This window comes from Phyllostomus discolor, chromosome 6 (genome assembly GCF_004126475.2).
Source record: "Phyllostomus discolor isolate MPI-MPIP mPhyDis1 chromosome 6, mPhyDis1.pri.v3, whole genome shotgun sequence".
Lineage (NCBI taxonomy): Eukaryota > Metazoa > Chordata > Mammalia > Chiroptera > Phyllostomidae > Phyllostomus > Phyllostomus discolor.
The window spans coordinates 73,244,225-73,255,216 of NC_040908.2; the positions used below are offsets into that span (position 1 = coordinate 73,244,225).

Consider the following 10,992-nt stretch of genomic DNA (forward strand, 5'->3'; position numbering starts at 1 on the left):
CTGGGAGATTCAAAAACAGTATTAGTAAGAAGTTTTAATTTTGTAGGGGATTAGTCTCTTAGGCAATAATAACAATATACTACAGAAACTAAGAGTATTGAAAAACAGAAATGTCCTTTCTTACATTTCTTCAGGATAGAAGTCTAAAATCAAAATATTAGAAAAGTTAGTTTCTCCTGGGGCCTCTCTCCTTGCCTTGTAGACAGCCACCTTCTTGCTATGTCCTCACATAGATTTTTCTCTGTGTGTGCACACTCCTGTATATCTTGCTTTTCTTATAAGGACAACCATCCTATTGGACTAAGACCCCACTCTTATGATTTCATTTAACTTTAATTATTACTTTAGGGACACTATCTCCAAATATAGTCACTGGGGTCTAGGACTTCAACACATGAATTTTGGTGTGACTCAATTCAGGCCATAACAGGAACTAAACAATATGCACAAGTATCTTTGGTGTACTTAGTGAGTTTTCTAAAAATTCTATAGGATTTAGGGGAGATAAAAAATGTTAGAATCTTTAAGGGTCTGAACATTAGTTATTTTATCCTTAAGGTGAAGTGAGATGGCCTACATAACATTAACAAACTTCTCAATTCAAAACTATGAAGAATCACTGAAATTGTTTGAGATAGACTTTATAAATCTGACAAAGTGCAGGCCCTAAGAGCCTTGTAGGTTTCCCTTGAGTGGTGCTGAAACAGTGATGACATCACCTCCCATGGGCAAGACCTGGTCAAAACAGAGTTAGACATAGTGGCCAAATTCAGAGAATGGTGAGCAGTGCAGTTTGGTGAGAACTTGAAGGACTTACAGGGAAGCAGTGAGAATGACATCTACATTAGTGATCACACAGAATCTTGAAAGTCAGTCTGAGGGTATATTTTAAACTGATAAGAACAGATACTACACTTGATGTTAGCCAAAAGGTGGAGAAGCAATGAGGATATATTTTAAATTAGGTGCCAATGAAAAATTGTAACTTTTGAGCCTGAAGGTAACAGTTAAGGCAATGAAGGATTGTTTGTCTTATAGAGAGAAAAGGTGAATAGATTGCAAGGTAAGTTTGTGGAAGAGAGATAGGGTGAATAACCTGTGGTCTGTCCAGTACATATGGAGCCAAATGAAACAATGCAGCCAGAGAACCATGATCACTCTCAAGCTTCAACCCTACTTTTTTTTCCTATTTATGACACATTTTGTTATTTTCTTTACAAAAAAAATTGTTTCCTGAAAGAAGAGGAAAGAACCAAGATTATAAAGTAGCTTTTCAATACTAGTTGTTCTACAAATACCACATTTAATTATCAAAATAAAACTGAGTTTGCCTATGACATCATAATTTCATGAGATTGTTAAGCAAGTCTCAGAAGGTCAAAGATCATCACAATATTTGTGAAGAATTCATACACGTTGTCAATTCTGCCTTCTCCAAAGAATGAGCTTTTTGGAAGTCATAATGAACAGTTCTAGTGTTCTAATATAAAGTGGTTTGATAGGAGCTAGTTTATATGAAAGAGCAGACAAATCAGGAATAAGATTACAACCTAATGAGCTATGAGCTATGCTAAGCGCCAGGAAGGGAAGGAGTGGGAGATCTTCAGGAATGCCGAAGGGTATTGGAAATAGGCAGAGGCCAGAAAAATTGACAGTGCAGCATCATGCCATCTCATTGTATCATCCTGCCCCCATTGTGTTATGCAAACCTATCACATCAGGACTCCCTGGCTTCCATTCTTTACTTTTATGAGAGTAATAGGAGATCATGTCAGAATACCATGTCAACTTCTGTGATTCAATGCATTTGTTAAGAGAAATGGAAGTGCAAATGAATATAAGTTGTTCTGGTTTCAGTTTAAGAGGTCTGTCCAGAAAAAGTCCAGCTATTGTTAATATAATGAGAATGATTTGTGTAGATTCAATGTAACCTGACAGACAAGGAGAGTGGACTGGAATGCACATGCATGAACAATAATGACTTCATTAGTCATTGGGGGCTGTAGATGCTGCTGAGTGAGCATGTGTACTGTGTTGTCATAGCATTCAAAACAATTGGGCAAGTAGAGCAACGGATCTGCATCAGATTTTGAGTTAACCTTGATCATTCCTCTGTAGAAACTATTTGGATGATTCAGAAGACTGCAGCTATGGGCAATTGGTGATTGGTAGCTTCATCATGATAATGAACCTGTTCATGAATCACGTCTCACGCAGTTTTTTGGCAAAAGATCAAATAACCCAGGTGACTCAGCCCCTCCTACAGCCTGGATTTGGTGCCCTGTGACTTCTGTTTTTTCCCCAAAATTAAAATGACCTTTGAAAGGGAAGAGATTTCAATCTGTCAATGAGATTCAAGAAAATACAGCACAGAGGTTGGCAACTGTGTGAGGTCCCAAGGTGCCTACTTTGAAGGGGACTGAGGCATCCCTGTCCTGTGTACAATGTTTCTTGTATCTTGTATCTTCTTCAATAAATGCCCCTATTTTTCATATTACATGGCTGGATACCTTCAGGACAGACCTCAGATAGCAAACAAGACAGTGAACAAATGAATGGATAAGTATTTTTTGTCCCTGTAAGATAGCTTCCTGGGTTTGAGATAAAGGGACATTTGAAATAGGCCATATGGGCATAACTATATATAAATAAAATGTATATATAGTATGATCAAATAAATTATTATTGAAGTAATGAGTGAAGTAGTTTAGAAAATGATGGCTATTTAAAATATATCTGGGAACTTTAGGACTGTGTTATCAATCAGAAAAAAATACACGTAAAGTTAACAAAAAATGAAGATTTACAAAAATAAAGAATATATATTTTCAATCAAGTCCACCAGTATTTAAGCTCTCCAGAACCAAACTAATCCTTATTATCTTCATCCCTTAGATCATATTTATTTGCAAACTGAATGAGATTATATGGTTTATTATCATGATTTTATGACCTGAGCTACTGTGACTTAGATAGTTACATTAGCTTTTACCAGAAATATTCAATGTTTGTGCTATTTTAGAATAGGGAGTGTTGCCTACTTTCTGAGATGTAAACTGTTTCCTTTTACTGTCTTTTTTGAGAGCTTCTTAGTCCAATGAGCCTATTATTCATTGAATGTATTTAAAATATGTTTCTAGTGTTATAGTGAATACGAAAACATTTAAAATGTGCTGTTTTAAAACACATCCTTGAGCATTTTAAAACGTACATACACATCAAATTTCTGTCTTCTGGTTTACATATGCATGGTTCCATAGTATTTATAGTTATTTGTAGGCTATCAGAAATGTGATAACATTTAAGTACCACTATAACTGGGTTTATTTACTTGAATACTCTAATATTGAAATCTGGTTAAATTAAATTCAAATTTAAAAAATGCAAGCCACAGCATCAGAGTCTTGACCTAGAATGTACAATATTGGATCTTAATAAAAGTAGAAAAATATTTATCTTAAATATAGCTTTGGAGAAGACTTTTCTCATGAAAGCTGCTTCCCATTATAGCTGCTGAGAAGCATGGTTTTCACTAACTAGATTTTGAGAGTAAAAACCATTCATGCCTGTATTGATCAAGTTAGGTTTCCTAGAGAAAAGAAATTAAGGTGATTGTTTTTTAATGTGAACAATATCATTCAAATATTTTTGTAAAAAAATCAGTGGGAGAAAGTCAAACTGGAAGACAAAATCATAATAAAATTAAATAATTAGTAATAAGCTGAGAGATCATGAAGCATGGAGAACGTTGTCATATAAAAAGAAATAGAGCCTTGGCTGATGTACCTCAATGGATTGAGTGCAAGCCTGTGAACCAAAGGTTGCTGATTCGATTGCCAGTCTGGGTGCATTCTTGTGTTGCAGGCCAGGCTCCCAGTAGCGGGTGTTCGAGAGGCAACCACGCATTGATGTTTCTTTCCCTCTCTCTATCCTTTACTTCTCTGTGGAGGGTACCGGCCAGCAGTATCCATCTCGGCTGCAGATGTTTGTCAACATGTGAGAAAAACATACACAGAGACAACCAGGTCCTATGGGGGAATAAGAACAGCAGGGCCACTCCTCACATGGGGAGCGCCTTGGCCACCCTCTCTCTTGGAGTGCGCTGCTTGGCCACCCTCCCTGGTGGGGAGAACGCCCCGTTCCCCCTCTGTTCCCCCTCTGGAGAGGCTTTTTGTTGGTTTTGTTTGAATAAGAATTCAGGTAAAAGCTCATTACTCATTGCTAGGAAGTAAGAATCAAACAATAGATAACAAGGAAGTCTGAGGGCCTATTTTGAGTCAGTGTCAAAGAGCTGTAAGACTTTAAGGAACAAACTAACTTCCTCCTTGGACCCTTCTCATTCACTGAGAGCATTCTAAACAAAGCAGGTTTCACAGGATTTTACATATTCTTTCCTAGGCCTGAACACCTGGGGAACCCGCCCTTTTCAACACAGAGCTGCACCACCCTGGCATTGTTTCAGGCTTAGGTGGAGCAAGGAAACTAAGGCAACCAAGAGATAAGGAGATTTTCTCCCAGATGATGAAAACTCAGGCTGTGTCAAAGCCTAGGGGTGAGGGTCCGTCACCCCCTTTTGCTGTAGACACCAAGTCCTTCTTTTTGGGGCCTCCCATGTGATCGTGCCTGTCTTAGATCATTCCCCCCCTTGGGGAATCTTACCCATCTTTGGCTAACTGACCAAGCTTTGCGGTTCAGTTATGAATGAAGCAGCAGAAGCAGTGCTCCTGCCAGGGAGATAAGCTTGTCTCTCTGCTGGCTTACGTTCCAAGGCCACTCCCTCAGCCTTAGCCTTGGTGGGGGTTACAGCTTCTGATACCAGACAGGGCAGTTCCCAACACTTCTCTGTCTATAAAAAGTAAATAAAATATTTTTAAAAACAAATAGAAATAATGTCCACTGTATAAACATTTCTAAGGATCATGTTATGCTATTTAGCATACAAATCAACAAAAATATGAAGTATAAACAAAATGCCATTCTAAGGCAACAATGTAATGTAGAAGATTTGGACAATCTGAATTTGTGTCCTAACACTGCTATCAGTTTCTGTCCTCTATCTCTATCTGTGACTTTCTGTTCTAGACATTTAAATAGTCTATACCTTCATTTCCTTAAGTGTAGAATGGGGCAAATATTTTGTTAGTTTGAGCATTATATTAATTAGTACTTATTAAATAAGTAAACATTATTTTAATGAGGTTAGATATTGTGATATTAATTCAATTACAATATTGAGATAATGCATTTAAAGTATATATACAAAATCTCCTAATATGAAAATGAATAATTCTTGTTAACAGAAATAGTTTCAGAAATATACATTTAAGCTATTTTTAATTAAAATTAATTTGAACTATGGCATATCAGTCTGGATAGTTTTCATTTATCACTTTAAAATATTAATTTTTCTTAATTGGTTTTAATTCATTTAAAATATTTATTAAATGTATTGATCACTTACCACATGTATTGTGCTATAGATAGGAAGATATACTGAAAGACTATTGTATCTCACTCTTTCAATATTTAAGATAGAGGTTATTTTGAGAGTCTCTATTAACTTTTATATTATTGGAACCCTTTTTATAATATAGCACATATCTTAGCATACTAAATTATAACTTAGTGGTTTACCCTATGGAAATAAGAAGATAGTTCACAGTAATGAATGCCTACATTAAGGGAAAAAATCACAAATTAGCAACCTAACTTTATACCTCAAATGACTAGAAAAAGAAGACCAAGCTAAGTCCGAAGTTAGAAGAAAAAATTAAAAAAAAAATAGAGTGGAAATAAATGGGGGGAAAGTCTGAAAAGCAATAGGAAAAAATAAATAAAATAGTTGTTCTAAAGAAAAACAACATTGACAAACTTTTAGCTATACTAAGAAAAAAGATGACTGAAATAAATAAGGTCAGAAATGAGAGAGGAGACATTACAACTGATACCATAGATTTACAAAGGGTCACAAGAGAGTATTATGAATAATCAAATGCCAAGAAATTGGACAACCTAGAAGAAATGAATAAATTTCTGGAAACATACAACTTATCAATACAAACTCATGGAAAAAAAGAAAATTTAAACAGACAAATAATGGTCTCACTGGTGAATCTATAAACATTTAAAGAATTAATAGCAATTCTTTTCAAACTCTTCCAAAACAATAGAAGAGGAGTGAATACTTCTCAATTCAGCTTATGAACCCAACATTACTCTTATACCCAAATCAGAGAAAAGTGCTAAAAAAATACTAAGACAATATCCCTGACGAATGTAGACAAAAAATCCTCAACCATATACTTGCAAAAATAGTCCAACATTATATTAAGAGGATTATACACCATGATAAATGAAATTTATCACTTGGGAATCCATGATGTTTCAACATATGTGAATCAATAAATATGATAATCTCAAAATATGCAGAAAAATGTATTTGATAAACATTAGCATTTTGTCATGGTAAAATTTCTCAACAAGTCAGGTGTACAAGGAATGTATGCCAAGATAATAATAAATATATATGACAAGTAAAGAGCTAACATAATGCTCATTGGCAAAAAGCCAAAAGCTTTTGCTCTAAGATTGGTAATAAGACAAGGATGCTCACTCTCACCACTTTTATTCAACAGATAGTATTAGGAGTTCCAACCAGAGCAATTTGTCGAGAAATAACAAAGACATCTAAATCAAAAAAAGAAAAGTAAAATTGTATCTGTTGGCAGATGACAATGTCATAATATATGTATATATGTATATGCACATATATACACATGTATATATATGTATATATGTGTACACACACACACACATACACATAAAATTCTTACATAATGATTTCACCAAATCCCTTAGAACTAATTAATGGAAACAGTAAAGTTGCAAGATACAAAATCAACATAAAAACAAGTTATGTTTTTATACTTGAAGAATTAGCTACTGAAAAGGGAGATGAAGAAGACAATCTCATTTACCAAAGCCTTGCAAAGAATGAAATACTTAGAAATAAACTACAAAGGTGATAAACCTATACATTGAAAACTGTAAAACACTACTTATCTGAGGAAGACACAAATAAATAGATAGCCTGTATCCATAGATTAAAACAATTAATGTGGTTAAAATGCCCATACTACCCAAAGTATTCTACAGTTCCAAAGTGATCTTTATCAGAATTTCATTGGTATTTTTAATAAAAAATTAAAAAAATTTTAAAATTTATTAGAAGTTTGACAAAAGACCCCCAAAAGACAAAGCATCTTGAGAAAGAACAAAGCTGTAGGCATCGCACACTCTTATTTCAAACTATATTACCTATAGTTAAGGTAATATAGTATAAGTATAGTATAAGGTAATATAGTATAAGGTATAGTATAAGTATAGTATAAGGTAATATATAGTTAAGGTTCAAACTATATTAAGTCAAAATAAATAGCATATTACTATCCTAAAACCAAACAAATAGACCAATGGAACAGAATATAAGATATAAACTGACATGCATAAGATCAAGTAAACTTTGGCAAGGGCACCAAGACCACCAAATGAAAAAAGATACTCCTTTCAATAAATAGTACTGAGAATACTGACTAATCACATGCAGAAGAATAAAACTGGACCCATAACTTACATCAGTCACAAAAAGTAGCTCAAACTGAGTTAAAGACTTAAATATAGGACCCAAAATTTTAAAAATAGAAGAAAACATAGGGAAAAGCTTTTTGACATTGTTCTTGGCAATGAGTTTTTGATGCAACACCATAAACATAGGCAACGAAAGTAAAGAAGAAAAAAAGATGAGAAAAATGAGAAGGAGGAGAAGAAGAAGAAAATGAAGAAAAAGGCGGAAGAGGAGAAGGGGGAGGAAAGAGAGGAGGGGGAGGGGAGAGGGAGAAAGAGAACAAGAGAGAAGAAAAATATATCAAACTAAGGAGTTTCTGTACAGCAAAGGAGGCAATCAGCGAAATGAAAAGGCAACGTATAGAATGGAAGGAGATATTTTCAAACCATATATCTGATATTCAAAATATATAAGGAACTTATACAAGTAAAGAGCAAAAGCCAAACAGCCTAATTTAAAAATGGGTGAAGGTCCTAAAGAGACATTTTTCCATAGAAGATATACTAATGACCAGTATACATATGGTGTTCAACCCCACTAATCATCAGGGAGATGCAAATCTCACCACAATTAGATATCACCTGATATCTGTTGGAATGGCTTTTATGGAAGATAACATATAACAAGTATCAGCAAAGATTTATAGAAAGGGCCCCTCCCTTGTACAATGCTAAAGACAATGTAAATTGGAAGAGTCATCATGGAAACCGGTATGGAATGTTCCTTAAAGAAACTGAAAAATACTATTACAATATAATCCAGCAGTTCCATTTCTGGACATATATCCTAAGGAAATAAAATCAGTATCTCAAAGAGAGATATGCACTGTTATGATCATTGAGGTATTATTTATAATAGCCAAAATATGGAAATAACTTGTTTCTAATCATGGAATAATGGAGACTATATATAGCCTGTATCCATAATCACCCCCAAATTGTATTTGGCTTGATTATTAAGGCTTGAGATTATTCATTTTTTCTATATAGCACATTGTGCAATCAATACAAATTAAATAAAAATTATTCTAATGAAAATTATTCAAACTTAATGAAATAAATAAAATCTATGGTAAAGGTATTCAATATGTCATAATACCAGAAATCTCAGCTACTAATGCTATGGACAGCTATTTGTTTATAAGTGTCTTATAGTAATATTAATACTATAGGGTATGTTCAGTCTATGAGCATCTGTTTTAGAATGTTAATGCAAATATGAGGAAGCCACATTGTCTTTAAAAATTGCCGGAGGTAAAAAAATGTAAGAGACAATTCATCTGGTGTCTTTTATCTTAAAAAAGATCTGTTGTCCTATGACTGAGGAGCTGGCACATCACAGATAGGAAAACGTCAGAACAGTTAGGGTCAATTTGTAGATGTCTTCCAACTTAATGATAAGACAATAACAGCAAGTATTGCCTTGAATTTATTTGTTTCTTTAATTGGGAGTAATGTGTTATAAAAGAAAAGGGCAACTCATAAAATCCTATAGGGCTCAGTAGATCTCTGGGCTACAAATATTTCTTGTAGTTTTAAAGAAAGTATTGTGTTGAATTATTTTTCAGTTGGTCATTTAATTATTAGAGTTTTTTCAGTTTTATTGAAGTATAATTGACAAAGTTGTACCTGTTTAGGGTGTATAATTAATGACTTGACATATGTCTACATTGTGAAATCATTACCACAATCAGGTTAATTAACACATTTATCTTTAGTACATTTGTACCTCCTTTTTCAAGAGTCCTCCCCCAATAGACTCCTTCATCCCTCTTAAAAGTTGGGATAACTTATTTTGCGTTTGACTATTATTCCTGGCTAAGTCATCAATAATATCTATATAGCACTTTATCTAAAACTGGGAAATTAAAGAGTATTAGCATGCAAGTGTAGTGCAGGATGTTGAAGGCTTAAGGGTATATGTGTGTGGTGTGCATATGTGTATATATGTATATAAACATGCATACACACCACACACACACACACACACATATATATATATATATATATATTTTTTTTTTTTTTACTAGAGGGTCTTAAAAACCCAAACACCTTCATCATCTAAAATAATAAATTAATGGTGGAAAGGTATACAAAGAAGTTGATACCCTGTAAAAGTAGAAAGCAAATGCCACCAGATATAGACACTTGCTGAGTTTTATGATGAGGTAGCTGTTGCTTTTGAGAACCTTCAGTTGGGTGAGAACCACAAAGGCACTATTTCTTTACCAATAAAATTTGGAATATTTGAATTATAGCAAATGTTCTAGGGCCAGTGACTTGGTTTTAAGAGTATTCTACAGGGCATAAGAGACAGTAAAAAAAAAATAGGATTAGAGTTAGAAGAATTGTATCTTTATAGAACTTGTAGACATTAATATTTATTATGAAAATGTTAGCCATCTCAATTTTCACTCAGTTCTTGGCAGTAAGGACAATGGTCCTTAGGGAAAATTCATGTATCTCTGAAGAAATAGAGGTTTATCAGCAAATATATATTTGGACAATAAAATAAAAATTTCCAATATGAATAAAAGTCTGGGGCCAACGTTTATATGAACAAAATTGTTGTGCACATATAGAGCATATACAGACCCCACATCAAAAAATTGAGAAATTAGTTTCCTCTATTTTATTCTAAAACTTTTTTTTCTGTTTAAGGAGAGCTTAACATTTTCTGCAAAGGAAGTAATGTGATTGTGAATCTTCAATGAAGCAGGTAGCTTATTCCTGTCCTTTGGAACACCAATTCAAAAATATTCTCTTCTGCTGTAAGTTTTGGCTTTAGGCATTTCAAAATTAATAGACTGGGTCGAGTGAAAGGCATATTTGCAGACTGTGTCAGATAAAAGTGAACAGAAACATGTTGCTACCAAATGACTATGAGCAAACATTTATAAGGAAATGAAACTTAAAAAAAATCCCAGGACAACAAAGTGACTGGATGGAATCTGAGGAAATATACATTGCCTTTTGCTTGTTGTCTATCACAGGTTATATTTTCTGTCCTGTGATTTTATTTCGGGCTAACTACATGTGGTGCTCACTTTGCTTTGGGTCTGTTAGCAACACTATTCATGAAATGAAGCCTCCTCAGTGCCACATGTTAATTTATATATAGGAGAATACATTCTTATGGTAGATATTATGAAGAAAAAATATTTTGACAACTTTTTTAACATTTTTGGTTGTAGAGGGAAGTCTATCTGAACAAGAAAGGGTAAAGAGCAGTGGCTGGTAACAGACATGGACAGGTGATCCCACACAAAGCCCTAACAGGTTTAAAACAACATGGCTTCTGAATAATTTGAAGAAATACATGTTATAAACATTGGACCATCATTCCATCCATTATAAAGAGATAACTTA

At 33.9% G+C, this 10,992-nt stretch overlaps 1 pseudogene; it reads right to left on the bottom strand.

Annotated features, from left to right (window-relative positions):
* Positions 1–821: 821 nt before the first annotated feature.
* On the bottom strand, positions 822–945 carry LOC114501044 (annotated as a pseudogene).
* Between the last annotated feature and the right edge of the window lie 10,047 nt (positions 946–10,992).